The sequence below is a fragment of the Bos grunniens genome, chromosome 26 (assembly GCF_055505025.1).
Source record: "Bos grunniens cultivar Pamir isolate PY7600 chromosome 26, Bosgru_T2T1.0, whole genome shotgun sequence".
Lineage (NCBI taxonomy): Eukaryota > Metazoa > Chordata > Mammalia > Artiodactyla > Bovidae > Bos > Bos grunniens.
In genome coordinates this window covers 48,289,284-48,304,088 of record NC_141190.1, presented here as the reverse complement: position 1 = coordinate 48,304,088, position 14,805 = coordinate 48,289,284, and the positions used below count along the sequence as shown (strand labels likewise).

General features: G+C 39.9%; 1 long non-coding RNA gene across 1 annotated transcript; it reads left to right on the top strand.

Annotated features, from left to right (window-relative positions):
- The first annotated feature begins 13,146 nt into the window (after window positions 1-13,146).
- On the top strand, window positions 13,147-13,854 carry LOC147344548 (uncharacterized). Its single transcript, XR_015155344.1, has 2 exons — window positions 13,147-13,327; window positions 13,407-13,854. It is a non-coding gene; the product is annotated as an uncharacterized LOC147344548 (long non-coding RNA).
- Window positions 13,855-14,805: the final 951 nt, after the last annotated feature.

Genomic DNA, 14,805 nt, shown 5'->3' with positions numbered 1-14,805 from the left:
TTCCCATGTTTGCTCAAACTCATGTCCACTGAGTTGGTCATGCCATCCAACCATCTCATCCTCTGTCATCCCCTTCTCCTCCTGCCCCTCAAACTTCCCAGCATCAGGGTCTTTTCCAGAGTCAGCTCTTTGCATCAAGTGGCCAAAGTATTGGAGCTTCAGCTTCAGCATCAGTCCTTCCAATGAACATTCAAGGTTGACTTCCTTTCAGATTGACTGGTTTGATCTCCTTGCTGTCCAAGAGACTCTCAAAGAATCTTCTCCAGCACTACAATTTGAAAGCATCAATTCTGGTACTCAGCCTTCTTTATGGTCCAACTCTCACATCCATACACGACTACTGGAAATTATTTGTTGTTAGTTGCTAAGTCATATCCAACTCTTTTGATCCCCATGATTGTAACCCACCAGGCTCCTCTGTCCATGGAATTCTCCAGGCACCAATACTGGAGTGGTTTGCCATTCCCTTCTCCAGGGGATCTTCCTGACCCAGGGATGGAACCTGTGTCTCCTGTATTGCAGGTAGATTCATTGCCACCAGGGAAGCCCACTGGAAATTATAACAGACTGAATTGTGGGATGGATACATGCAGTAGAGCATCTTGTTATATAACCTGCAGCTATCGTTCAAGACTGTCAATCAACTGACCATCCATGATTATGCAAATGACCTTGCCTTAAAAACTCTATAACCCAATCTTCTGGGACCATTGCTTCCCCTAGCCTCTCTCTTGAGGTGTTCTTTCTGTTATTTCTTTCCTTATCTTCAATAGACTTTTTTTTGCAACTGGTAAGACCTCAGATTCTTCTTTGCGGCCTTACCAAGAATGGAGGCCCAAAAGAGGAGGGGTCTCCAGACTCTTCTTTGCTAAGAGATCCAGATGGCCTGACTCCTCAAGCGGGGCCAGGAAGCCGTTGCCCACACAGAGCACGATGTTTCCTGCATTCCCCAGGAGCCGGGTGGGAGGCTCAGGCGCGCCCGTGATATGCTGACGGTCAATGGTGCTGAGCTGTGGCTGCTGGGCCGGAAAGGAGAGGCCCCTCTCTGTGGTCTGCTGCATCCAGGCTGATGTGTTGAAGAAAGGTCGTCCTGACTCTAGCTCAGAGCAGGTCCATGTCAGCCTTCAGGTGGAGCACCCTTCACTCCTTCAGGCGGGCCCTGTCTCTGGAGGTTGAATGCTCTGCTTTGTTGGTTTTCATCACTGTTTACGGCTGCGCACAGGCTTCCGCGGTGGCTCAGATGATAAAGACTCTGCTTACGATGCAGGAGAGCTGGGTTTAGTCCTAGAATCAGAAAAATCCCCTCGAGAAGAGAATGGCTCTCTACTCCAGTATTCTTGTCTGGAAGATTCCATGGACAGAGGAGCCTGGCGGGCTACAGTCCATGGGATTGCAGAGAGTCAGACACAACAGTACCAAGGCACAGAGGGGAAAACTCACCATGAGGCGCTATGGGACTTTGGGAGGGATTTTGGCTTTCTCTGCTTCCTCCTCAATAGAATCAACAGTCTTAAGGGGATGAATAGGCACTCTGTGTCACCTGCTCGTCCCTGGCCTCCCCAGCACGTCCCACCAGCCCCGTGGATGGATGGACTGGAGGCAGCAGAAGCCTCAGATCTTATCAAGCAACCTAATCCCATTGGAGCAGACACGAGAAACTTGTTTGTGAGCAAAACCAAATGTCATTTAACTCTAACCTGTGACACAGCCATAGGACGAGTAAGGAACGTGTCTTGTCGGGATCCAGATGAAAACACACTGGCCCACTCTATTCCATGTCAACATTTCATCGGAAATACGTAAGGAGGGATTTTGTGCCAACAGATGATGGAAGGAGACAGACCTTAAATCACTGGCCTCTATTTGAACTTGCAAATCTTTTTAATTTTAAAAGTATCTAAGCCAGTAAGGTTCATAAATGTACTCATGACAGTTTGACAGAAGAGAGAAGTCACCGAGCAGGACAAATATTTTCATAATGGTTTTGCTTTTTTTTTATTCCTTTAAATACCAAGTAATAATATTTTTTAATGTTTTTGTAAACATGAGATGTTTTAATGCTTGAAAAATTGTATCTCATAAATAAGCTTTATTATCTGTCAAAAAGGATGAAAATATAACTTTACATTTCTGTTTTAAAGTAATTTTAGTGCCTATTAGCTATAAAGTAACAGTTATATATAATTTAGAGTATGTAGTCACTCGAAACAACTTGACATTTTCACACAAACAGAGAACCGTAATAATAGTCCTGGGATTTCATTGGAAGTATGCACGACTACAGGATATTAAAATAACTTACGGTGCACTGTAATTCTTGTTTTGTATTTGTCCAAGTAGTTGTGGAGCAGGCTATAAAGTAGTAAAATAAAAACCTACGCTCTGACTCCAGTCCTGCCGCTTTCTTAAAGTTATAGTCGCCTTTTCAAATTAAGTGTGATTAACCTCGTTGACATTTCTGGGTGTCATCTTTGACTTTTTCTTTCTTAATATTTTCTGTTTCAGTGGCCAATTCTATTTACCTTAGCTCCTTATTTGAGACTCTGTAATTACTTCTTGAAGACTAAAGTGCTGATGGCGGGTAGTGGTGATTCTGCTCGTAATTGACCGAGGGTAAATTACTTGTTGCTTTGAAGAGGTAGACGACATAGAAAGGAATTTTCGCTGCGAACGAAACAAACAGGCAAAAGCAGAACTCTTAGGAGTGATCTTGCCTGTTGGTTTTTAATTTGCACATGTAAAGAAGATTCAACAGATCAGTGCAAAGCTGGAAATGTTCAGTTAGCAAGCTGAAATACAGACAGGGGGTATGCCCGTAAATGAAATGAGGGAATATTAAATCTTCTGCTAGCTTAAAGGATGTGGTGCATTTTAAAGTGTATCTTTGAGGAATCTGTGAGAAGAGTATTCTGTGACTATTTTAATCCAGATGTAAGGACAATATTTAACCTACTTAAGAGAAAAAACCATTTACTGCATCATTTATAGAGCTGACATATAATTATGCTTGCCTCATTAAAGCATGCCCAACATTATCCTCTTTCTGGCAACGCATATCACCGTCTGCCCTTGAATGGAATGAAAAGGCATTTCTTTAAAATACTCCTTAATTGTACTTTTGCATTAATTTTGATTGGCTTTTTGCCCACTGCTAAGGTCTCAGTATCATTTGGAGCCGAAACACAATAAATGAAAATTCTTCCACAATAACTAACCCTGTGCCTCAATATTATTCCTGAGAGAGAGGCCAAGGAAGAAATCGTTTTTGTGTGGTTAAAGATGGGTGCCATTTATAATCTACATATTGCAATTAAAACCACTCAAGGATTCGACTTCCGTTAATTTTAATTGAAGTGGTATGTGGGTAGGGATTAGGTGAATCGCAGATGTGCACAAAAATTAATATGAACCTGGAGAAACGTCTTTTTTCCATAAAAGGACTGACCAAATGTTCACAGATGGAATTTGAGAGGACCCTTATTGAATAAACCAGTAGGGCTCACTTGGGCCATTTCTGTAGCAATTCCACATACTTTATGTTGGAAAAGACATGCCCCTTTCTTTTTCTTTATAAATTATTCTCAAGCCTGATTAGTTAATGTCTTTAATTTGCATTAGTGCACCTAAATGAAAGTAAAAACAAATTAGTCCTATAAATGTACTTTATAGACGGTGGTTTAGGAGGTCGGTAATTCTCAGCTAACAGATATTAATTAGGAATATTAACCACAGAAGTCTCTGGTGTCAACTGAAATGCTAAGGATAAATGTAAAACAGAAAAGAGAGAAGAGGAAACTGTTTTTGGAGTTGAATATAACTTTTCAAATATAAGAGGTTATGAAAAGTTTGGGACTGTGAGGCAAAAAAAAAAAAAAAAAAAAGCTTTGATAAAAAGCATGTATTTCTTTCTAGTATTTCTGAAAATTAATGCAGTGACTGTCTCAGAACAGGTGTGCAATAAAACATGCTGAATAAACAAAGAAAGATGAATTTATATATTACATTTTTAATTTTAACACAGATGTTTCAATACCTCTAAATAAATAATAAAGCAGTGATATACAAGCTCAAAAGCACACCGCCTTAAATTTCAATAATAATTTACAAGTTTTAAGCCTAGTATCTGATTCTCCGCAGCATTCCTTATAAAGAAAAGAGGCAAAACTGAAAATTAAAATGGAGTCCCACAGTAGCCGCTCTGAAAGGGTTTTAATTCTTAAAGTGGGTCTGATAAAAAATTTGAAGGTAGGGAAATACAATATAGCACAGAAGCTTAATAAAGATCATAATTAAAAGCTTCCTGTAGGGAGATGCGCTTTGATATCTCCACCGCCTACAGTTCATTCATAGGGCCACTGAAATGTCTGTGGCGGAGGGGAGCCTTTTGTCTGGATAAATCCTTGGGCCCAGCACTTGGAAGGGGACCAGGCCTTGGATGGAGGCTTTAAGATCTGCCCTTTGTCACTGTCAGGAGAGACTCCTGTCTTTGTCGCCTAAAGAATCCATCAGCCTAGAAGCAGCATGCCTTACCTTCAGGGGATAACCATGTAATACCTATAATTCTTCAATAGGTGTTTTCTTGGAAGGCGTACCCTGGTTACTGAGTCACTGATGCAGGCCTGGGAAGGGGAGAAGGCTATGGCACAGTTCAGTAACTGAAGACTTCGGGACGAGAAATAGGGCTCAACTTTCTGGCTCCCTGGCCAATGCTCAGGCTACTGGACTAATTAACTTATCTGTTAAAGATGACATTTTCTCATCCTCAAATATAGGTGGTTTGGATACATCTAGATATACTTGGCATAATTATGAAGAGTTTCAAATATATCTTTTATGAATTTCACAATTCTCCCGAATTCTCCGGTTGAAATATCATTAACTTAGGCACAGGGGTCTGAGATGGTAGATTTGACATTGGCAAAGTTGATGAATTGAATTCCAAAGGGATCACGGAAGTCAGAAAAATCCAAAAATGGTTCATTTCTACCCATATATTTTACTAATTGGATGAATGTTTTAATTTGATTTTTTTTTTCCTCTGAAATTCTATCATGTAAAAGTGAACTGACAGAGACTCTCTTGACTTTCCTGCCATCTGCCAGGACTTGGATGGTTCTCGCTTTACAACTCCCAGAAATGAGCAAACCAGATCCTGCCAGGAAAAGAAGTGTACCCCAGGTCAGGGGATGTGGGAGATGAACAGTGAACTCTGGGCATTGCTGTATGAATTCAGTCATTTGTGTGAACAGTGGTCCCTGGAGCTTTCCTCTGCAGGGGCGAAACAGGTTGATGACATCACACTGTGTGTGTGTGTTAGTCACTCAGGCGTGTCCAACTCTTTGTGACCCCATGGACTGTACTCAGCCAGGCTCCTCTGTCCATGGGCTTCTCCAGGCAAGAATACTGGAGTGGGTTGCTATTTCTTTCTCCAGGGGATCTTCCCAACCCAGGGATGGAACTGGAGTCTCCTGCATTGCAGGCAGATTCTTTTATGTGTTCATAACTCTGGGGGTGGAGTGGTATCCCTCTCCCTTGACATGACTTCAGGTTCTGAGAAGAATCATAGGAATAACTTTTAGTCTGCTCTTGTTTATATGAATAATCACAGCATTTGCAGAGTTCAGTGAGTGTGAAAGTGTTAGGTATTTAGTTGTGTCTGACTCTTTGCGACCCCTTGAACTGTAGCCCACCAGGCTCCTCTGTCCATGGGCTTCTCAGGCAAGAATACCATAGTGGGTTGCCACTTCCTTCTCCAAGGGATCTTCCCAGCCCGAGGATTGAACCCTCCTCTCCTGAATTGCAAGCAGATTTTTACTGTCTGAACCACCTATTTGCAATCACTCTGCTCATTCAAGAAAACAGGCTGCTGTGGCCCCAGGTCAGTCATAGAGACAGAGCACCGGGGGTCAGCGAAGGCCAGTCATACAGCTGGAAACATCAGCCACCTCATCTCCAGTTCTCACTCCAGTTCTGCCAGGGAGGTCCTGTCGCTTCTTCTCAGTTAGAATATTGAAGAGTAAGAGTCCCCCTTCCGTGACTAATTTGTTATGTTCCTCATTTTCTCCTCTAAAAATCCAGGCAAGGTAATTCTGAGATCAAGCCCCAGCTCCTGATCAGTTCAGTTCAGTCACTCTGTCATGTCTGACTCTTTGCCAACCCATGGACTGCAGCATGCCAGGCTTCCCTGTCCATCACCAACTCCAAGAGCATACTCAAACTCATGTCCATTGCACTGGTGATGCCATCCCACCATCTCATCCTCTGCTGTCCCCTGCTCCTCCCACCTTCAATCTTTCCCAGTATCAGGGTCTTTTCCAATGAGTCGGTTCTTTGCATCAGGTGGCCAAAGTACTGGAGTTTCAGCTTCAGCATCAGTCCTTCCAATGAATATTCAGGAATGATTTCCTTTAAGCTTGACTGGTTGGATCTCCTTGCAGTCCAAGGGACTCTCAAGAGCCTTCTCCAACACCACAGTTCAAAAGCATCAATCCTTTGGTGCTCAGATTTCTTTATAGTCCAACTCTCACATCCATACATACTACTGGAAAAACCACACCTTTAACTAGATCGACCTTTGTTGATAAAGTAATGTCTCTACTTTTTAATATGCTGTCTACATTGGTCATAGCTTTTCTTCCAAGGAGCAAGTGTCTTTTAATTTTATGGTTGCAGTTACCATCAGCAGTGAGTTTGGAGCCCCAAAAAATAAAGTCTGACACTGTTTCCTTTGTTTCCCCATCTATTTCCCATGAAGTGATGGGACCAGATGCCATGATCTTCGTTTTCTGAATGTTGAGCTTTGAGCCAACTCTTTCACTCTCCTCTTTCACTTTCATCGAAAGGCTTTTTAGTTCTTCTTCACTTTCTGCCATAAGGATGGTGTCATCTGCATATCTGAGGTTATTGATATTTCTCCCAGCAATCTTGATTCCAGCTTGTGCTTCATCCAGCCCAGCGTTTCTCATGATGTACTCTGCATAGAAGTTAAATAAGCTAGGTGACAATATACAACCTTGACGTACTCTTTTTCCTATTTGGAACCAGTCTGTTGTTCCATGTCCAGTTCTAACTGTTGCTTCCTGACCTGCATACAGGTTTCTCAAGAGTCAGGTCAGGTGGTCTGGTATTCCCATCTTTCAGAAATTTCCACAGTTTATTGTGATCCACACAGTCAAAGGCTTTGGCACAGTCAATAAAGCAGAAATAGATGTTTTTCTGGAACTCTCTTGCTTTTTCAATGATCCAGCAGATGTTGGCAATTTGATCTCTGGTTCCTCTGACTTTTCTAAAACTTTTTCTAAAACAAGCTTGAACATCTGGAAGTTCATGGTTCACATATTGCTGAAGCCTGGCTTGGAGAATTTTGAGCATTACTTTGCTAGCGTGTGAGATGAGTGCAATTGTGTGGTAGTTTGAGCATTCTTTGGCATTGCCTTTCTTTGGGATTGGAATGAAAACTGACCTTTTCCAGTCATGTGGCCACACTGCTGAGTTAATTTGCTGGCATATTGAGTGCAGCACTTTCACAGCATCATCTTTTAGGATTTGAAATAGCTCAACTGGAATTCCATCACCTCCACTAGCTTTGTTGGTAGTGAAGCTTCCTAAGGCCCACTTGACTTTGCATTCAAGTATGTCTGGCTCTAGGTGAGTGATCACATCATTATGATTATCTGGGTCATGAAGATCTTTTTTGTACAGTTCTTCTGTGTTTTCTTGCCCCCTCTTCTTAATATCTTCTGCTTCTATTAGGTCCATACCATTCTGTCCTTTACTGAGCCCATCTTTGCATGAAATGTTCCCTTGGTATCTCTAATTTTGTTGAAGAGACCTCCGGTCTTTTCCATTCTATTGTTTTCCTTTATTTCTTTGCGTTGATCCCTGAGGAAGGCTTTCTTATCTTTCCTTGCTATTCTTTGGAACTCTGCATTCAAATAGGTATATCTTTCCTTTTCTCCTTTGCCTCTAGCTTCTCTTCTTTTCTCAACTATTTGTAAGGCCATGTCAGACAACCATTTTGCCTTTTTGCATTTCTTTCCCATGGGGATGGTCTTGATCCCTGCCTCCTGTACCGTGTCATGAACCTCTGTCCATAGTTCATCAAGCATTCTATCAGATCTAGTCCCTTAAATCTATTTGTCACTTCCACTATATAATTATAAGGGATTTGATTTAGGTCATATCTGAATGGTCTAATGGTTTTCCCTACTTTCTTCAATTTAAGTCTGAATTTGGCAATAAGGAATTCATGATCTGAGCCAGAGTCAGCTCCCAGTCTTGTTTTTGCTGACTGTATAGGGCTTCTCCATCTTTGGCTGCAAAGAATATAATCAATTTGATTTTGGTATTGACCATCTGGTGATGTCCATGTATAGAGTCTTCTCTTGTGTTCTTGGAAGAGAGTGTTTGCTATGATCAACGCATTCTTTTGGCAAAACTCTATTAATCTTTGATGTGCTTAGTTTTGCCTTCCAAAGCCAAATTTGCTTCTTATTCCAGGTGTTTCTTAACTTCCTACTTTTGCATTCCAGTCCCCTATAATGAAGAGGACATCTTTTTTGGGTGTTAGTTCTAGAAAGTCTTGTATGTCTTCATAGAACCGTTCAACTTCAGCTTCTTGAGCATTACTGGTTGGGGCATAGACTTGGATTACTGTGATATTTAATAGTTTTCCTTGGAAATGAACAGAGATCATTCTGTTGTTTTTGAGATTGCATTCAAGTACTACATTTCGGATTGTTTTGGTGACTATGTTGGCTACTTCATTTCTTCTAAGGGATCCTTGCCTACAGTGGTAGATATAATGGTCGTCTGAGTTAAATTCACCCATTCCAGTCCATTTTAGGTCACTGATTCCTAAAATGTCAATGTTCATTCTTGCCATCTCCTGTTTGATCACTTCCAATTTGCCTTGATTCGTGGACCTAACATTCCAGGTTCCTGTGCAATATTGCTCTTTGCAGCATTGGACTTTACTTCCGTCACCTGTCACATCCCCAACTGGGTGTTGTTTTTGCTTTGGCTCCATCCTTTCATTCTTTCTGGAGTTATTTCTCCACTAATCTCCAGTAGCATATTGGGCATCTACCAACCTGGGGAGTTCATCTTTCAGTGTCATATGTTTTTGCCTTTTCATACTGTTCACGGGGTTCTCAAAGCAAGAATACTGAAGTGGTTTGCCATTCCCTTTTCTAGTGGGCCACTGTTTGTCAGAACTCTCCGCCATGACCCATCTGTCTTGGGTGGCCTTACATGGCATGCCTCATAGTTTCAGTGAGTCAGACAAGGCTGTGTTCCATGTGATCAGATTGGTTAGTTTCCTGTGATTGTGGTTTTCAGTCTGTCTGCCCTCTGATGGATGAGGTTGAGAGGCTTATGGAAGCTTCCTCATGGGAGAGACTGATTGAGGGGAAAGCTGGGTCTTGTTCTGATGGGCGGGGCCATGCTCAGTAAATCTTTAATCCAATTTTCTGTTGATGGGCAGGGCTGTGTTCCCTCCCTGTGTTTGACGGGAAGCCAAACTATGGTGGAGGTAATGAAGACAATGGCGACCTCCTTCCAAAGGTCCCATGATGCACTGCTGCACTCAGTGCCCCGACCCTGCAGCAGGCCACCACCGACCCACACCTCTACCAGAGACTCCTGGACACTGCGGGGGGCAGCTCCACACAGGGGGAGGACCTGTGCTTGGCAAATGGCCATTTCTTAGGCATGTAGCATTCTGTGTGGTCTTGCAGAACTCTACTTTTCAGGAGATTTAAGCAAGAGTAGAAAGTAGGAGCTGAGAGTCCAACTGCGGCGCGTCTTTTCCTCTTTACAGCATTCTTCCAGTAAGCATGAGCCAGTATTTTCAATAACATAGCCCGTACTGGCAAAATTGCATTTCTCTCTCTCCCTCTTTGCTCTCTTCCCCAAGTAGGTTATAAGCAACTGGAGGGGAGAGACCACCCTACCACTATCCTAGAAGTTCCAGCTGGCATCTCTCGTGCACTGGGTACCCCAAACTTGTTGAATAAATGCTATTTTTCCTTGATGCTGTATGTTTTCTTTTATCTCACTGTAAATGTGCCAAGCTTCCTTGCCAGAATTATTTGGAGTTGAAGGTGATGACACCACTTATTACAGACGTGCACCATCCATGAGCAATATATCCATCACCTGAGTCCTGGCTGAGAGGGCACTTCGTGGCCCCACAGTAAGGTTCACAGAGGAAATGCTGCTTTGACAGACTCAAAGTCATCTTCTGTCTTTTCTTTGAAAAGATACCAAATGGTTTATGTTTCCCAGGATTCTGTTTAGGGTAGGAATATCTGGAAACTTGATAACAAAAAATTATCACAAAAATAGGGATTTTTTTTTTTTTTTTGGTTTTCTGTATATAAAAGTAAACCATCTTCATTGTAAAAGTTCTGCACTTCATAAGGAAGACATAGCCACTTGTGGTTATATTTGTTCTTCAATGCATGGGTGTGGTCATTATTTCACCCACTTGGAATTATGTTTTTTGTTCTGTCTTATAACCTGTGATTCACATTTAGCAACAGACTGTGACTATTTCACATGTGAATACATGTTCCTAACATAAATCTAAAAGGCAGAATACATGCCAGTCTAGCAGAGAGAAGAGACAAACTTCATTTAACCAGCCCTAGTTGGACATTTAGGTCATTTAAAGTTTTTTGCCATTATAAATAGCATTGTGATGAGCGACAAGGCATGTAATTATTTGCAATTGCCTTTGCATGCTCCCTTAGGAAGAGTTCTTAGAAGTGGAATTCCCTGGTCAAAGGTTGTGCCCAATTTAAAACATTTTATGAAATTGCATTTCAGAAAGATTGCACATATAATAACACTCATAAGTAGTGCATCAAAGTACCCATTTCCCCAATCCTCACCCACACTGGGCATTTGTGTTCTTTAATTTTTGTAGATTTGATGTCATAGAAATGATGTTTTGTTGTTCTTTTAATTTGCATTTCTTTGATTACAAGAGGTAGAACTTTTTTTACCACCACACATCACTGGCTCTCTGGTTTTCTTCTCTTGTGAATTGTCTGATGCCGGTCTTGGCCTATTTCTCTAAAGGAGTGCTTTTTTTTTTCCTATTAATTTTTAAGAGTCTTTTTATAGACGAATGATACACTCTTATTATATATTTTTGAGTGGTTACCTCTGTTTATTATTCATTTTATCTCTTGTATATAAAATTTGTGTGTTGAAAGCTATCATTTTTAAAGTCTCCTTCTGCTTATGTGTTCATTAACACTATCATTCCTCCCCTAAGTTCAGATATTTTCTGTGTTTTACTCTTTTTCTACAGTTTATTTTCACCTTTTACTTCAAAAAAACTCCTTTAGGAATTAATTTTAATGTTTTCTGAGAAAGATTTGACTTAATTTTTTCTAATTAGTCATTCAAACTTATCATTTATTAAGGCTTTATCCTGTGCTTTGAAATACACCTTCATCATAATGAATTTCTATACACATGCAGATGAGTTTTTAATTTTTGCCCATAGACTGGTCTGTTCTCTTGCCTCACTGTTTTAACTATTGTAGCTTTGGAGTTCATTTTATCAAGTTTCTTTCATACTAGCCCAAACATTTTCTGATTCTTCATCCTTATTTATTTCCTAGATTAATTTTGCAATCGTTTTACAAGGGAAAAATCCTATTTGGAGTACAAATGGAATTAAATGTATAGTTTGGGCGTGTTATCATATTTATGTTATTAACTTTCCCATACATGATAAGACTTGATAGTCTTCTTGTTTGACCCTCAATAGATTTTGTACTCAACTTTAAGCATTTTTATTAAAATCATTCTTTGGTATTCTAAGAAACAATATTAATTTTCTATACTTATTTCTGTCTCACTTTCTGACTTAGTCATAATAGTGATACAGCTCATTATCCTCTAATGCAGACAATCCACAAATAATATTTTTTCTCATCTCTTCCAAAATTTATTCCTGTTTTTTATTGAATTGACTAGAAAGGCATCAATGTTTCTGATTTTTAAAAATATCAGTTTATGATTTAACTACCAAGTATGTTAATATGTCTTTTTAGTATGCCAAGGAAATATCCTTTTATTTCTGTTTTATCTATCATTTTAAAGTCATTTACTGAAGTAAATACATTATTTTCTCTCTTGATATACTGATATGATTATTATTCATATTATATTATATATATCATATAATATGATATTATTATTACCAGCTTTTCTGGAATTAAAACATCCTTGCCTCCTGGAATAAGTGCTATTTGATTATTTGTTTTATATTTTGTTTAGATTTTTAAAGTTAATTCACAAGTTTTAATTTTTTTTCTTTTTTAATTCATAAGTTTTTATACAGAATGGTCTCTTACTATTTCTGCAAAGCCTTATTTGCGGTTGTCTCCTTTCTCCTTCCGAAAGTGATGTGTTTGCATTTTTCTATTTTATTAGTGTTTATATATCTAATTTCTGTTATTAAATTAGAACAACTAAGAAATGTAAAATTATCCAGAGAGTCAGTAGTCGTCCCTGCTCCTGCTTCTCCTCTCTTCCCCCTTTAAGTAACTGGATAATCAATATTGCTTCATGGTGGCGCAGCCTGCACCCTTGTCATATCCATATATTCATCTCTACCTATCCAGGACACACATTACATACGTCCTGATTCTGATATTTTTCTTACAGAGATGAGATTATGCTGTAACTTTATATTTGTAAGCTAATGATGTATTATGACTATCCCCTGGGCTAATAAATAATGCAAAACACAGTCTTTAAAATAACCCTTTAATATTCCACTGTGCTTTGTTATATAGGAGAGTTTATTTAAGCGTGTGTCTACTGGCGAGCATCAGGTTGTTGCCAGGTTTTTTTCTTTTTTTCAAACAAAGCTCCATAGTTACATGGATGAATATGCACGCTGGAATGTTTATTTTATAGAGAAAGTTTCCAGAAGTAAAAATGTCTGTTTAAAAGAAGATGTAAATTTCATATTGAATGGATAATGCTAGAGTATTTTCTGAAAGTTTTCAATGAGTCATTCCCGGGTTGGCATTGTGGGAGACTCCCTCTCCAGTGTCTCTGCTGTACCAAAGGTTACCCTCAGCTGTGATTTGGGCCAGTGTAGGGAGGAAGGACACAGCTGAGCGACTTCACTTTCACTTTTCACTTTCATGCATTGGAGAAGGAAATGGCAACCCACTCCAGTGCTCTTGCCTGGAGAATCCCAGGGACGGGGGAGCCTGGTGGGGAGGTGTCTGTGGGGTCGCACAGAGTCGGACATGACTGAAGCGACTTAGCAGCAGCAGTAGGGAGGAAGGAAGAGGTTTGTCTCATTTTTCAGTGTATGTGGCCTTGATCACACGTTCACTAGTTATTTAACTTTTCTCTTCTATTAATTGTAGACCCAGATGTTTGTCCATTTCCCTGTTTGCTCTTCACTCTTCTACTTACGAATTTGTGGAAGACTTTAGTATCTCAGGGATACTGATATTTGTCTGTCATATAGGTAAGTGAAGTGGTTAATCATCTGTATTTTTATTTTGTGGGTATTATTACTGGGCATGCTGTTTCAAAACTATTTCAAGGTGAAATTTACCACTCCTTTCCTTTCCTGCACCTGGTTCTGGTATCATATGGGACAGTTTTCCAGCCTGTCTGCTATCCACGTACTATTTGCACTACAAAATGTAGTGCAGCATTTGGGACACTGATTTATTCATTTATTTATTCATTATCAGATGAAACCGACCAATGTGACCTACCCATCTCATAGCACTTTAAATTACATTTCAGATGAATTGTAATTTAAAAAAGTAAAAAATAGTCTTAATAAAGAACTAGACTTTGGAATTGTCATATAAATTTTTATGTGTTCTAATTCACTGATACCTGGTTTATTTAGAACACTAAGTGTTGGCTATGTTTTCTGGTTTCTAAGTTAAAGACTCAGTCATCAGTTTTTATTAATTGTTGCTTAGTAATTAAACCACTAGGCTATGAATTGCTCTTGGAATTGCTTCACAAATGGAAACTAACTTGGCCAGGTCATATATTTAGGTCCCAACTGTCCCCTCCTCTGACATCTGCAGATGCTGCTCCTGGCCTGGCATTTCTCATCCCAGAGGATGAGTCTGAGGCTGAGTTTCACTGTTCTCCTGTGCAGATCAACTTGGGGTTATCTTGCTGACAGCGGGGTGTTCTTTTCCCCTCTTCCTTGCAATTTTTCATCACGCGCTAAAGAATATATAAATATGCCTTTCATCTATGGTTCTTTACATGAAAAACTGTGAACTTTCTCAATCAGCAAATCCAGATGCTTTTGGTTATGTTGTTTTACTTGTAGAAAGTAATGTAGTTGATAATTACACCTGTTCTTTGTAGGTTGGGAGGGGCAGGGAACAGAGCTCTTCTAGACTACCAGTTTGGTGTGTGTGTGTGTGTGTGTATGTGTGCACGCTTAGACTGTTTTATGTTCTCATTTCTCATGTCCTTCTTCAAAATTATCATTTTCTTTTCTTTGTCCTCTTCCTCTCCGCTGAAAAGAGAATCTCAAATTTGTTACAGCTCCTGTTGTTCACTGTCTGTAGCATGGATTTGAATCCTGTTGTTGCATTTTTAATCTTTTTTTGTCTCCCTTTCTTAACTGATTTCTCTCTCTCTGTTCATCTCTTCCTTTCATCTTCTTGTTTTCTGGCCTCTCTCCTTTTGATTGCCGTCGTTTCTCCTTGAAGATGGTGTGTGAGCTCTTTGAGCATGCTAAATAGTTCCAAGAGTTTACTTGAAGATGGAGTGTGAGCTCTT